Source organism: Triticum aestivum, chromosome 3A (assembly GCF_018294505.1).
Source record: "Triticum aestivum cultivar Chinese Spring chromosome 3A, IWGSC CS RefSeq v2.1, whole genome shotgun sequence".
Lineage (NCBI taxonomy): Eukaryota > Viridiplantae > Streptophyta > Magnoliopsida > Poales > Poaceae > Triticum > Triticum aestivum.
Window position 1 is genome coordinate 287,293,395 of NC_057800.1, and position 16,409 is coordinate 287,309,803.

Sequence of the window (16,409 nt, forward strand, 5' to 3'; positions counted from 1 at the left end):
TCATACTCCTCTGGTAATTCACCAGGTAGGTTTTGACACTGAAATCATTTTTATTTTGAGGAGTGAATGAAAGGTTATGCATTGGAGAAGTGGGAGTCGACCTTGAACTTTGCGTTCATGCCCATGGACACGATGTAGAAGTTATCATGGAAGCTGCTCGTGAAAATAATTACCCCCTTGTTATGAGTTCATCTTGTATCCGTTGTTTGAGCATTTATGATTGTGGTTCTGACCATAATTTCTTCCTTTGATTCCATTTCTCAGACAAGTTAAAGCGCTTGTCTTCTATAGATCAATACACCCCACTTCAACCTTTAATTTGATATGCCTTCGAGTATTATCCATCTAGTATCTCGAGGATATCATGCCATTGCACTACATCTTATGAATTTGTAATGGAGTAATACCTTTCCCTGTCATAGTCACTCCACGAGTTCCGTGTTGTCGTCAACCGAGAACACCGAATAGTGGACCAAGTCTGCACTGCGATTTGACAACTTTTAGTAATCTTCATTGCTTACGAGTTTGCACTTGATCATGTCATTCCCAACGGATTGACTACATCATCATCGTCAGGCTGACTGGTTGACCATTCTACCTATGTCCTTCATCCCCGGGACCCAATCCCGACAGTGCTCTAAGCTCACACCGAACTTTCCGCATCATATTGTTTGTCTTGAGAGACAACTCTGAATTCTGAGATGGCATCTTATCTATGGTTATAGTAACCTTTTACTTCACCATTCCCTTGATGTGATGTCTTCGCCGATCAATTACATCTTCTTGAAACCTCTTGATAAATGTGTCATGATCATCGTCAACATTTTAACTTCTTCCGAGACGTACATTGAGTTCCTGATGAGAAATTCCATGCTTGCCCCCTCGATGATTTGGGTTAACATCGACAACATTATTGCATTCCCTCCAACACAAAACTTGTTCTTGTTTTGTGTTGTACCTTGAGTTCCGTGCTATCCAGCATTTGTTCTTCCCTGCCTTAGAGTATTACCATCTTTTATGTCAAGAATGTCGTGAGAATTTCACCACCTCTTAATAATTCTTGATATAGTAATATTTCTAGCCATCTCCGTTCATATCTTGGTCCCCGTGTTGTTTCTAAGTGGGATACCAGCCATTTAACTATGATGTGTGAAGTCAAAACTTCTAGCAACCCTAGTGCTTATAAGTTATTGGTCGATAGTTTCATTCTAAGTTTATTGCTTATTGAATCATCATTCAAACATTGACTGTGCTACCCAATCTAGATTTCAAGGTGCACCTTTCTATCATTGTTAAATTGTGTATGTGTTCCTTGAGCATACATCATTATACGATTTGATCCTTTTGGAAATCTTGATGAATTGTCGCTGAGTTCATCAGTCACCTCCTCATCCTCTCCTTCGTTTAATGAGGAACTCTTGTTTTGAGACTCGCTTCCATAGTTCATTTCCCGAGAGTCTTACAATGACATCTCGTCAAATTTGTGTTGCACCTTTTTCTTTTGAGACATCCTGAGTCTGGGGTATCCTGACACCAATCAGATCTGAATCTCGGTCAGATATGATGGTTGGAACATATTTTCGAGAGTTGTATCATTGGTCCTCATATGACCCGGTAAGGTGATGTCATGCCTAGCGCACCTGGCTGGAGGGCCTATTGTTATAGTTGCCTTTTTATCAAGGTTAGCCATTCTTCCATGAGGAAATTATAAGACTTATTCTACAAGCCGTTCCTGATGGGTCCTTTGTGTCTCCAAAGTCTGACCTTCACCTGATGACCATGTCAATGCTATCTCGATGCATGTCTATGGTACTCCAATTTTCAACAAGAACATTTGAAGCCCAATGCTAAATGTTTCCTACTCAATTATCCAAACGCCGTTGTATGGGTAATGTTAGGAAACTTCTCTCCCCTTACCTAAAGAGTTTTCTACATTATATCCTGTCATGGATATCATGCTCTACTTGTCCTTGGGAAGGATATACCCCTGAAATGTGTGTTTAAACACATTTTTCTTTCCATTGTTCTGTTTAATTTGATGGTCACATTTTCCTTTCCATTGTTCTGTTTAATTTGATGGTCACATTTTCCTTTCCATTGTTCTGTTTAACCTTTCTTGTGATCTATATGGAATAAGCAGTAATATTTCCCTGCTTATGTAAATACCTCGGTGTGCAACCTTGTCAGTAAGACCCTGTTACTATTGTTGATGATATTCTGGTAACCACCGATGGACGAGAACTTTGCATATTGGTCTGCCTCGTTCAACAAGCAGGAAAATGGTTCTCTTCGTCCCTCGCCCTTGGTACCGACGTTGTTGCCGACATAACTGACAGTCTATTCTCCGACATGCCTTGCTATGATGATCGTGCAAGATGTCACCGCTCCTTCTACTTTTAACCCACATGATGGGCCCATAACCCACAGTTCCACTGGATCGAAACCTGACTCTCCTATACCCCTGTACCCAAGGTTGTTCCTCACGCGTGGCCTCATATGTAATTCATGAGCCACCTTCCAAGAGATCATCAACTTTGGCATCAGATGCAATACTTATTCTTGTTGCTCTGAACCCCTTTCACCTTCTGATTAGGCCATCGAACGATTGCTTGCCATTGGAAACTTCTCATGGTACCTTCTTACTTTACTCTTGATATTTTCTTAAGTATCCATTCGAGGGTTACTTTCTACCACATTCCATGAGTTATCTACCAGATAGTTGACCTTGAAGGTCCGTTCTTCAGAAGTTACCCCTTATCATTATCGTGAGTACGATGGAGTTCCTGAAGAAAGGACGACAACCTCATCATGATGCATTGATGCATAGGGATGAAGACATCAGCGCTATGGATCGACCACTTCGAGAAGAGCAACCAAGACCGAGAAGAATCGTTAGAATTTCATAACCTATTCTTCCCCCTTACCCCCTCTTAAATCTTGGGACGAGATTTCTTGTAGTGGAGGGGAATTGTGACGCCCGGATAATCAAGCTACAGTAATCCCTACTAATGGCCACGTCGCCACGATTACTGTTGCTAAACTCACGTTGGTTCGAAACCGATTCAAATTCGAATTCAGAATCAAGTCAAACAATAAAGGTTTTCAAATATTAAAAATAAAATGTTTGGGATGTGCCAAATAATTCATAAGTAATATTGGTGGGTAAACCAAGTCTTTTAAAAAAATTAAATGCACTAAACTAAATAAAACAGTAGCAAAAACAATTAGCTAAATGCATTTTATTAATTATAAAATATTAAACCATTTTATTTGAGGTCTAAACTTTTTGTGGCATTGGTGTAATTAGTAAAACTAATTTAGGTACTACAAAAATATTTTACAAAACTAAAATAGATTGAAGAATGAAATAAAACAGAAAAGAAATAATACAAAAAAAAGACTCCCCCCTTGGCCACTTGGCTTAGACCCAACTAGCCTTTGGGCCGTCAGGCCGGCCCACCCCACTTCCCCCTTAACCCTACTGGCCCCTGTGACCTAGAACCCACTCCCCCCCACGACCCCACTTTTCCCCTGATCCCCCTCTCTCGCTCGGTTCCCTTCCCCCCCGATCTGGATCGGGGGGCAACGACCCCGACGCCTAGTGCTCGTCGCCGCTCGGACCCTTCCTTGCTGGACCGCTTCTACCTCGACTCCTCCACCTCCCTGTTCAGATGCTAGGCGCCCATGCCGCCGCCCGACACCGCAGGACACCGCCACCACCCGAGGACCGCTCTGCCGCCTCGACCACGCCTCCTGGCCGGACTGCCTCCCCGGCGTCGCGTCATCCTCGTCCCCCACCTCAAGCCCCGCTGCCATTCCCCTACACCACCCGGTGAGGGCCGCACCCTCTCCTCTCTCCCCTGACACCGTACGCACGCCCCGCGCTACCGCTTGCCTCCCCACACCGCCCCGCCTTTGCTCCGCGCCTCTGCCTCCCTCCCCATGTGCCACCTGCTATCGCTGCTGCCGCCGCATGATGAGCGCGCCCGCGCTCGTCACGAGCTCCTGCTCGCCCGCACATCACACCCCCTGCTCCTGACTGCGCCAACACGCGCAGAAGGGCTCGCCCCTGCGGTGCCCCGTTGTCGGGAGCCCGTAACCGCCCGCCATCGCCTACAGCCGTCCCGGCGCGCCCGGCGTCGCTGTCCCGCGCACTAACCCGCGCCGGCTCCGCCCGACCGTGCCCGCCGTCCGTCCCGCCCCGCCTCTGCCCGCTGGCGGCGCCCCATCCCTGTGATCGCCTTCGCCCGCTGCGGCCAGCCGGCGATGGCCTCGCCCCGGCGACCTCCACCTGGGCCCCGGGTTCACCTACTCGGGCGCTCGCGCCCAGCGCTCGGTGCCCGCTAACCGCCCCTATGGCTTGGCCTTTGGGCCACTGCACAGTGGGGCCCCCAGCCTTTTTAAAAAAATGAAAAGGCTTAAAAAAATTAATTAATTAATTAATTGGGTTAATTAAGTTAACTTAAGTAACCTTACTTAATTAGTCTAATAAACTAGATTAGTTTAATTAAACCTGCTTAACTAGTTCAGTCAATGACAATTGGGCCCCATTGCCCCTTTGACCAGTCAACTCGGTCAAGTTGACTGTTGACCCTGTTGACGTCATGGTGATGTCATGCTGACATCACCTTTCACTGTTCCGGATAATGTTTGATTTAAATAAAAAAATAAATTTTAAAAATGCATAAAACTTTGATAAATCATAGAAAATAAACCGTTGTACATGGAAGTTGCTCAGAACGATGAGACACATCCAAATACGCAGTCGGTTCGTCCGCCACACATCCCTAGCATAGCGAACACGCAACTTTCCCCTTCCGGTTCATCTGCCCAAAAACGCAAAACACTAGGGATACTTTCCCGGATGTTTCCCCCCCTTCGCTGGTATCACATATCCCTACGTTACATCACCCCTAGCACAACGTATTGTCGCATCTTGCTTTGTGTTACATTTGATTGCTCTGTTATTTATTGTGTTCCCCCTCCGTTACTTCTTTCCGGTAGGCTATGAGACCATTGCCGATACCCCTATGATCGGCTACATCGACGACGACCCCTCTCTCTTGCCAGAGCAACCAGGCAAGCCCCTCCTTTGATCACCAGATATCGCCTACTCTTCTCTATACTGCTTGCATTAGAGTAGTGTAACATATTACTCCTTTCCGTTAATCCTATCCTGATGCATAGCATGTCATTGTTGCTACCGTTGTTGATACCTTACCTGCAATCCTAAATGCTTAGTATAGGATGCTAGATTATCATCAGTGGCCCTACATTCTTGTCAGTCTACCGTGCTATACTATCGGGCCGTGATCACGTTGGGTGTTGATCACGGGTATATACTACACATACATGTTATACATGTTGTGACTAAAGTCGGGTCGGCTCGTTGAGTACCCGCAAGTGATTCTGATGTTGGGGGCTGAAGGGCAGGTGGTTCCACACAGGTAGTGGTGGGCCTAGGTTCCCGACGGCCCCCGACTGTTACTTTGTGGCAAAGCAACAGGGCATGTTGAGACCACCTAGGAGAGAGGTGGGCCTGGCCCTGGTTGGCGTTCGCGGTTACTTCAAAATAACACGCTTAACGAGATCTAGGTATTTGATCTGAGTCTGGCTACTGGCCTATATGCACTAACCAACTACGTGGGGACAGTTATGGGCACTCGACATCGTGGTATCAGCCGAAGCCTTTGTGACGTTAGCGACTGAGCGGCGCGCGCCGGGTTGGACTGGAACGTCTGCTCTTGTATAAGGGAGGCTAGGTCTGCTCACCGGCCACGTACGCAACATGCAGGTGTGCAATGGGTGATGGGCCCAGACCCTGCGCCAAGGATTTAGACTGGCGTGCTGACCTCTCTGTTGTGCCTAGGTAGGGCTACGACGTGTTGATCTTCCGAGGCCGGGCATGACCCAGGAAAGTGTGTCCGGACAAAGGGGATCGAGCGTGTTGGGAAATGTGATGCACCCCTGTAGGGAAGTTTATCTATTCGAATAGCCGTGATCTTCGATAACAGGACGACTTGGAGTTGTACCTTGACCTTATTACAACTTGAACTAGATACTTTATAAAACACACTCTTGCAAGTGCCAGATACAACCGGTGATCGCTCTTTCACAAGGCGACGAGGAGAGGATCGCCGGTTAGGATTATGCTACACGATGCTACTTGGTGGACTTACCTTCTGCTCTCTTCTACATGCTGCAAGATGGAAGTGGCCAGAAGCGTAGTCTTCGATATGACTAGTTATCCCCCTCTTATTCCGGCATTCTGCAGTTCAGTCCACATATGATAGCCTTATTCCATTTGATACCAATGCATACATATGTAGTGTAGCTCCTTGCTTGCGAGTACTTTGGATGAGTACTCACGGTTGCTTTGCTCCCCCTTTCCCCCTTCCTATACCCGATTGCTGCGACCAGACATTGGAGTCCAGGAGCAAGACGCCACCGTTGACGACGACTCCTACTACACTGGAGGTGCCTACTACTACGTGCAGCCTGCTGACGATGACCATGAGTAGTTTAGGAGGATCCCAGACAGGAGGCCTGCGCCTCTTTCGATCTGTATCCCAGTTTGTGCTAGCCTTCTTAAGGCAATCTTGTTTAACTTATCTCTATACTCAGATATTGTTGCTTCTGCTAACTTGTCTATGATCGAGCTCTTGTATTCGAGCCCTCGAGGCCCCTGGCTTGTAATATGATGCTTGTATGACTTATTTTATTTGTAGAGTTGTGTTGTGATATCTTCCCGTGAGTCCCTGATCTTGATCGTACACGTTTGCGTGTATGATTAGTGTACGGTCAAATTGGGGGCGTCACATCGGTACCTGCACCAGGCAGCGCCGTCGGATGCAGCTCAACCCATGACCGGTTGCAGCTCCACCAAATATGGTCTCCAGATCCCGCCGCCCCGACCCAGATGGAACTACGGCAACCGAAGCTAGGAATGTAGCCCCGGTGCTGTTGGGGAATGTAGTAATTTCAAAAATTTCCTACGCACACGCAGGATCATGGTGATGCATAGCAACGAGAGGGGAGAGTGTGTCCACGTACCCTCGTAGACCGATAGCGGAAGCGTTAGCACAACGCGGTTGATGTAGTCATACGTCTTCACTATCCGACCGATCCGAGTACCGAACGCACGGCACCTCCGAGTTCAGCACATGTTTAGCTCGATGACGTCCCACGAACTCCGATCCAGTAGAGCTTCAAGGGAGAGTTCCGTCAGCACGATGGCATGATGACGGTGATGATGATGCTACCGATGCAGGGCTTCGCCTAAGCATCGCTACAATATGACCAAGGTGGATTATGGTGGAGAGGGGCACCACACACGGCTAAAAGATCAATGATCAATTGTTGTGTCTCCGAGGGGTGCCCCCTCCCGGTATATAATGGAGTGGAGGAGAGGGAGGGCCGACCCTCTCTATGGCGCGCCCTAGGGGAGTCCTACTCCCACCGGGAGTAGGATTCCCCCTTTCCTAGTAGAACTAGGAGCCCTTCCAAGTAGTAGGAGTAGGAGAGAAGGAAAAGGAAAAGAGAAGAGAAGGAAGGAGGGGGCGGCGCCCCTCCCCCTAGTCCAATTCGGACTAAGCATTGGGGGGTGGGGGGTGCAGCCTCTCCTCTCTCTTTCCCCTAAAGCCCAATAAGGCCCATATACTCCCCGGCGAATTCCCGTAACTCTCCGATACTCTGAAAGATAGTCGAATCACTCGGAACCTTTCCAATGTCCGAATATAGTCGTCCAATATATCGATCTTTACGTCTCGACCATTTTGAGACTCCTTGTCATGTCCCCGATCTCATCCGGGACTCCAAACTACCTTCGGTACATCAAAACACATAAAGTCACAATACAAATCGTCACCGAACGTTAAGTGTGCGGACCCTACGGGTTCGAGAACTATGTAGACATGACCGAGACACGTCTCCGGTCAATAACCAATAGCGGAACCTGCATACTCATATTGGCTGCTACATATTGTATGAAGATCTTTATCGGTCAAACCGCATAACACCATACGTTGTTCCCTTTGTCATCGATATGTTACTTGCCCGAGATTCGATCGTCGGTATCTCAATACCTAGTTTAATCTCGTTACCGGCAAGTCTCTTTACTCATTCCGTAATACATCATCCCGCAACTAACTCATTAGTTACAATGCTTGCAAGGCTTATAGTGATGTGTATTACCGAGTGGGCCCAGAGATACCTCTCCGACGATGGGAGTGACAAATCCTAATCTCGAAATACGCCAACTCAACAAGTACCTTCGGAGACACCTATAGAGCACGTTTATAATCACCCAGTTACATTGTGACGTTTGGTAGCACACAAAGTGTTCCTCCGGTAAACGGGAGTTGCATAATCTCATAGTCATAGGAACATGTATAAGTCATGAAGAAAGCAATAGCAACATACTAAACGATCAAGTGCTAAGCTAACGGAATGGGTCAAGTCAATAACATCATTCTCCTAATGATGTGATCCCGTTAATCAAATGACAACTCATGTCTATGGTTAGGAAACTTAACCATCTTTGATTAATGAGCTAGTCAAGTAGAGGCATACTAGTGACACTATGTTTGTCTATGTATTCACACATATATTATGTTTCCCGTTAATACAATTGTAGCATGAATAATAAACATTTATCATGAAATAAGGAAATAAATAATAACTTTATTATTACCTCTAGGGCATATTTCCTTCAGGTGCAGCCGTCCTGCGCGCTGCCTGAGTCGGGGCAACAGCAGGCTGCACGGGCGTGTGGCAGAGGGCATCGACCCAGGCGGAGGTGGCGAGGAAGGTGTGGATAGGAGAGGGAGAGGCAGGCGTGAGAGAAAGAGATGAGGTGCGTCGGGGGCAGGGATGAAAGAAAGGTAGGTGCGACAAAGAGATAAGGTAGGTGTGAAGCGGTGAGTGGGCCAGTGCTACGTGGAACAAGCAAGAGAGCGCTGGATTCTAACTCATCCGACGACGCGCGTGTGACCGGCCCAAGGTCGGCCAGTCCACTGCTTGTAAACGTTTCCCTTTTTTGGGTGCATGCCTGAGAGGAGGAGGGGACAAAAAATCAACGAAAAATAGTGGGAGGAAAATAAACCGTGGAGACTATTCACCAACTCAGACATTAGGAGTAGAGATTCTCTAGTCCAAGCTACATATCTAGGGTGCACTCCCATAGACACACAAATTCCCTAGCTCATTATCTGTAACTCTCTCACGCACCACTCCGCCGTCTCGGGGCTCTTCCCTCTCTCTCTCGAACTCTCCATCTCCCTAGGTCACACATACACATGCATATCTCACTTGCACTAGATAGACCCATCTAAAACTCTCTCTCCTTCATTCTCTCCCCATCTCTCTCACACACACAATCTCACGCCTAACTAAGTACGACTAACTCCCACTCCATTGTAGGCACACGCAGTCCCCCTAGTATATGACTATTTCTCAGTCTCCATCACAAATATACGCATTGCCTCTTTCCCTCACTCGTTCTATCACAATTTCTCCCGGGCATCTTTCTATCACACACACACCTCGTCCCTCGATCTCCCACCCATATAGTACCCTCACGATCTTGAGGGGATCTCTCTATCACAAACACGCCCTCTCTCCCTCCCCAAGCATCCATCTTCTCCATACGCCCCTCTCGACCTCTGTCCCTTGTTGGCCAGACCTCTATTGGACAGGTGCTATGGGGGGGGGGGGTCTCTCTCTGTTGCAAACAACCACACACTAGCTATCTCCATGTATCTCCTCACCTTGCTTTCTATCTCGGAGATGCATGTGTGATATGTTTTCATAAGACACACACACACACACTCTCTCTCTCTACTTTATTGTTTGTTGTCCCTTTCTCCTCACACACATAGTACTTTTTTTGCACACTCATTCTTTCTTCTTCACACGCACTTGATCTCTCTTGACTTAGGTACTCTCTTCGGTCCATAGCATATAGATTTATTGAAAAGTCAAACCTCACAAAGTTTGACCAGGTACATGGAGAAAAACATTTACATCTAGAACGACAAACATATATCATTAGATTCATCACAAGACGTAGTTTCATATGATGTATCTTTGGTATTGTAGATATAAACAATTATTTGTGTAAACATGGTCAAAATTTCCAAAGTTTGACTTCTAAAAAAATTATATGCAGTCCATTATCGAACGGATGGAGTATCTCTTTCCCCTTCTCAAGTCTCCGACGCACCACTCAGCCGTATCGGGGCTCCTCTATCTCTCTCAAATTTATATCTCCCTAGGTCACACATACACATATCTCGCTCACACTACATAGACCCATCTAACACTCACCGCCCTTGTTCTCTGTCTATGTGACACGCACCCCCCTAAGTACCATAATCTCTCACTCCATCATAGGCACACATGCACTCCTCCTAAGTATGGCTACATATTGTCTCCTTCCATCCCTACGTCTATCCCGATCTCTCTCGTGGTATCTTCTATCACGCACACACCTTCACTCGATCTCCCACCCATGTAGTCCCATCACGATCTCCAGGGGATCTCTCTATCACAAACACACACACTCTCCTCCCCATGCCAGCATTTTCTCCATACATCTCTCTCAACCTCTCTCCCTTGTTTGCCAGACCTCTCTTGGCCATGTGCTAGGGGTATTTCTCTCTCAGTTGCAAACAACCACACACTATCTCCTCACCTCGCTTCCGCTCTCGAAGATGCATGTGTGATATGTTTTCATAAGACACACACACACACACACACACACACTTTTCTCTACTTTATCGTGTGTTGTCCATGTCTCTTTCACACACACGCACACACACACACACACACTTTTTGCACACTCGCTCTTTCTATTTCACACACACACACTCTCTCTCTAGTTAGGTACTCTCTCACGTCCATAACATATGGATGTTTTGAAAAGTCAAACCTCAAAAAAGTTTGACCAGGTATATGTGGAGAAAAACATTTACATCTGGAATGATCAATAGATTCATCACAACATGTACTTAGTTCATACTCCCTCCTTCCCAAAATATAAGGCACGATTGACTATGAACGGTCTTTGATGCATGATTTTGACCACTAATATATATCAAAATACATGGACTGAAATGTATAAATGGCACTGTCATATTTGTCTCACAAAATAAATTTCGTTTCATATATTTATATACTAATTTTATAGGCATACAATACGTGAAAATCACAATCAAAGTTATGCAACGAAGGCCAAAAAATTCAATTGGCGCCTTATATTTTGGGAAGGAGGGAGTATCATTTATCTTTGATATTGTGGATATAAGTAATTTCTTTATAAACTTGGCCAAAGTTTCAAAAGTTTGACTTTAAAAAAATTATAGGCACTACATTATCGAACGGAGGGAATAGCTCTTTCTTTCTTTACTATCTCTCATGGTCCTCCCCTCTCACTCGATCTATCTTAACCGAGGGATTATATGGTCACTATGTCAGTGTATAGCTCCGTATATTGTTTAGTTGACCGGTCAACCAGTCCACATGCTGCCTTGTTAGCTCTTGTTCTCTATCTTGGTGTGCTGGCCCATGTGGCAATGGGTGAAAATAAATAAACTAGAGGCCCATCTGACATACAATGAAGTAAACAAAGTTGAAACCACTCGTGGTAGCACCCCACACGCTAGTAAATTGAGGGCACACTTCTTCCACGTGAAGGACGCACTCGCACACTACACTACTGCGTGGCGGCATGCACACAAGGACGCACTCGTGCACACCCAGCACACAATACACACCAACACACGTGTACACCGGTGTCGCCGCCGTCTGAGATGGACGGCGAGGCAGCCAACAAGTGGAGGCGGCTCAAGCAAAAACCGCATCCGGCGAGCCTGAACTTCATCAGCAGCCTCCCTAATGACATGCTGCTTGTCATCATCGCCCTCCTCCCCACCAAATCTGCCGTGCGGACCAACCTGCTCTCCCGGTGGTGGCGCCCCTCTAGTGCCGCGTCCCGCTCAACCTCACCGTCGACAACTGCCTCTACGGCGGGGATTGCAAACACATGGCCATAGTCTCCAAGATCATTATATCGTACCCTGGGCCAGCCAGATGCCTTGACATCCGCATGTTCAGTACCAACTGCAAAGGTCCAAGCCAAGTTCAATGAGTGGTTCTTATCCCCCGCCCTAGATCAGCTCGAGGAGCTCGGGTTTGAAGGTGGACGATGTCGCTCTCTGCCGCCGTCCGCGCTTCGCCTCGCGCCAACATTGCACCGCTGCAGGTTCAGCTCATCCTATTTTCCCCATATTAATGTCGCGCCCGCTCTTCTTCTCCCCCAACTTAATGAACTTGAGCTTTTCGACATTGGCATCTCGAAGGAGGCTATGGAGCACCTGGTTCGCGACTGTACTGTCTTCGACAGACCCACGGGTTCATTACCCTCTACATTGATACGTCTCCAACGTATCTCTAATTTTTGATTGTTCCATGCTGTTATATTATCAATCTTGGATGTTTTATAATCATTTTGTAGTTATTTTATATCATTTTTGGTACTAACTTATTGACATAGTGCCAAGTGCTAGTTGTAGTTTTTTGCATGTTATTTACATCGCAGGTAATCAATATCAAACGAAGTCCAGACGCAGCGAAACTTTTTGTGGATTTTTTTGGGACTAGAAGACAACCAATGGGCTGAAGAAGCACCTGGTGGCTGCTTCGAGGGGAGCACAACCCACCAGAGCGCGCTTGGAGGCCCAGGCGCGCCCTGGTGGGTTGTGCCCACCTCGGGTGCCCCTCGGACCGCCTCGTTACTCTATAAATACCCTAATATTCCAGAAACCATAGGGGAGTCGACAAAAATCAATTCTAGCCGCCGCAGAGTCCAGAACCACCAGATCCAATCTAGACACCATCACAGAGGGGTTCACCACTTCCATTGGCGCCTCTCCGACGATGCGTGAGTAGTTCTTTGTAGACCTTCGGGTCCGTAGTTAGTAGCTAGATGGCTTCTTCTCTCTCGTTTGATTCTCAATACAATGGTCTCTTAGAGATCCATATGATGTAACTCTTTTTGTGGTGTGTTTGTTGGGATCCGATGAACTTTGAGTTTATGATCAGATCTATCTTTTTATATCCATGAAAGTATTTGAGTTTCTTTGATCTCTTTTATGCATGATTTCTTATAGCCTTGTATTTCTTCTCCGATATTTGGGTTTTGTTTGGCAATGGGAAGAGGTGCTTTGTAGAGGGTTCGATCTTACGGTGTTTGATCCCAGTGACAGAAGGGGAACCGACACATATGTATCGTTGCTACTAAGGATAAAACGATGGGGTCTATTTCTACATAAATAGATCTTGTCTACATCATGTCATCGTTCTTATTGCATTACTCTATTTCTCCATGAACTTAATACACTAGATGCATGCTGGATAGCAGTCGAAGTGTGGAGTAATAGTAGTAGATGCAGGCAGGAGTTGGTCTACTAATTTTGGACGTGATGCCTATATAATGATCATTGCCTGGATATCGTCATGATTATTTGAAGTTCTATCAATTGCCCAACAGTAATTTGTTTACCCACCGTTTGCTATTTTTCTCGAGAGAAGTCACTAGTGAAACCTACGCCCCCGGGTTTCTTTCTCATATTATTTGCCTTTGCGATCTATATTATTTGCCTTTTATTTTCAGATCTATTAAACCCAAAAATACAAAAATACCTTGCTGCAATTTATTTTATTTGGCGTTCAATCTATCAAACTACTACAATTTATTCACGTCTATTTGCCAATTTCTGGCGCCGTTACCCGAAAGGGATTGACAACCCCTTTAACACGTCGGGTTGCGAGTATTTGTTATTTGTGTGCAGGTGCCATTTATGTATTGTTGCCTGGTTCTCCTACTGGTTCGGTAACCTTGGTTTCATAATTAAGGGAAATACCTACTGTCGCTGTGCTGCATTATCCCTTCCTCTTTGGGGAAATACCGACGTAACTTCAAGCCGCATCAAAAGGAATTTCTGGTGCCGGGGCCTGGGAGGATCTTCAACATATACCAGGTTCCTAATCACGAATCTCATCTCCTTGCAATTTACATTATTTGCCATTGGCCTCTCATTTTTCTCTCCCCCACTTCACAAAAAATTGCCGTTTTTATTCGCCCCCTTTTTCGTTCGCCGTTTTCTTGCCGGATCTGTTTTTGAGTGCAATCTTGTTGCATAGTCATCATGGCTGAAGAGAACACCAAGTTGTGTGATTTATCAAATACCAACAACAATGATTTTATTGGCACTCCGCTTGCTCCTCCCGCCACTAGTGCAGAATCTTGTGATATTAATACTGCTTTGCTGAATCTTGTTATGAAAGATCGATTTTCCGGTACTCCTAATGAGGATGACGCGTCCCATATTAATACCTTCATGGAATTATGCGATATGCAAAAGAAAAAAGATTGGACAATGATATTGTAAAGATGAAATTATTTCCGTTTTCTTTGCATGATTCTGCAAAAATTTGGTTTACCTCGTAATAGTATCAATTCTTGGAATAAGTGCAAAGATGCTTTTATCACTAAGTATTTTCCGCCCGCAAACCCAGATCATGAATTTCAAGAAATTTGAACATGAGCATGTTGCCCAATCTTGGGAAAGCATGAAAATGATGCTAAGGAATTGCCTAACTCATGGGTTAAATATTTTGATGATCATACAATTTTTTTATGCAGGGTTGGATTTTGTTTCTCGTAATCTTTTAGACTCCGCCGTGGGTGGTAATTTTATGGAAATTACTTTGGGTGAAGCCAGCAAATTGCTTGATAATATTACGACAAAATTTTCACAATGGCATACCGAAAGGGCTCCTACTAGTAAAAAAGTTAATTCGGTTGAAGAAATTTCTTCTTTGAGTGAAAAATTTGATGTTCTTATGAAATAGGTTGCTAGTAAAAGTGCTCCTATTGATTTCAATGATATTCCTTTGTCTACTTTGATTGAGCAAAATAGTGATGCCGTAGATGTGCATTTTATCTCACGAAATAATTTCAATAACAATGCTTATTGAGGCAATTTTAATCCTAGGCCTTTTCCTAGTAATTCCTGTAATAGTTATGGTAATTCCTATGGAAATCCTTCTTATAATAATAATAGGAACACCTCTGATCTTTAGAATAATATTAAAGAATTTATCAACACGCAAAAAGTTTCAACACTATCATAGAAGAAAAGTTGAATAAGATTGATGATTTGTCTTGAAGTGTTGATAGAATTTCTCATGATGTGGAAAATCTCAAGATGAAATTTTTGTGCCTAAGTTTGAGGAATAAATTGAAGCTCTCTATGTTTCTATGGATTAAAGTAAGAAAAGAACCGCTATGCTTAGAGCTAAAAGGGAATTTTTAGAAAAAGCGTTTTCTAGTGATTACTTTCATAAAAGTGATGAAGATCTTAAAATGATTGGTGTTTCTTCTATTGATTCCTTGTTTAGTAAAGTTAAGATTGATGAAAAAGGGAGTGGAGAAGATTAAACTTTAGTTAGAAGGCGTCCGGATAATTCAGAGGGTGAAAATCTTGTTGAGAAAATTGATAAAAGTGGGTTTGAAGAGGTCAAAAATTTAACTAGTGCTGTACCCACTCTTTTGGATTACAAAGACTTTAATTATGATAGTTGCTCTTCGATTGATTGTATTTCTTTGTTGCAATCCATGATAAATTCACCCCATGCTTATGAACAAAATAAAGCTTTTACTAAACATATTGTTGATGCTATGATGAAAGCTTTAGAAGGAAAGTTGGAATTAGAAGTTTCAGTTCCTAGAAAATTACATGATGAATGGGAACCTACTATCAAAGTCAAGATTAAAAATGATGAGTGTTTTGCTTTGTGTGACTTGGGTGCTAGTGTTTCTACAATTCTGAAATCTTTATGTGATGTGCTTGGTCTTACCGATATTGAAGAATGTTCTTTAAATTTGCGCTTGGCAGATTCTAGTATTAAAAGGACCATGGGAAAAATTAATGATGTTCTTATTCTTGCAAATAGGAATTATGTGCCCATAGATTTTTACTATTCTTGATACTGATTGCAATCTGTCTTGTCCAATTATTCTTGGTGACCGTTTTACGCACTATCGGTGCTATGATTGATATGAAAGAAGGCAATATTAAGTTCCAATTTCCTTTAAGGAGGGGTATGGAACACTTCCATAGAATAAGAATTAGGCCTCCATATGAATAAATCATGAGGGCATCTTATGGATCTCGAAACGAAGATGAAAAAACTTAGATCCTTGCTTTATGCCTAGCTAAGGGCGTAAAACGATAACGCTTCTTGGGAGGCAACCCAATGAATACAATTTATTTTTGCTTTTTGCTTTCTGTTCTTGAGTGTTTTTTTTGTTTTAGTTAGTGTTTGTGCCAAGTAAAGCCTTTAGG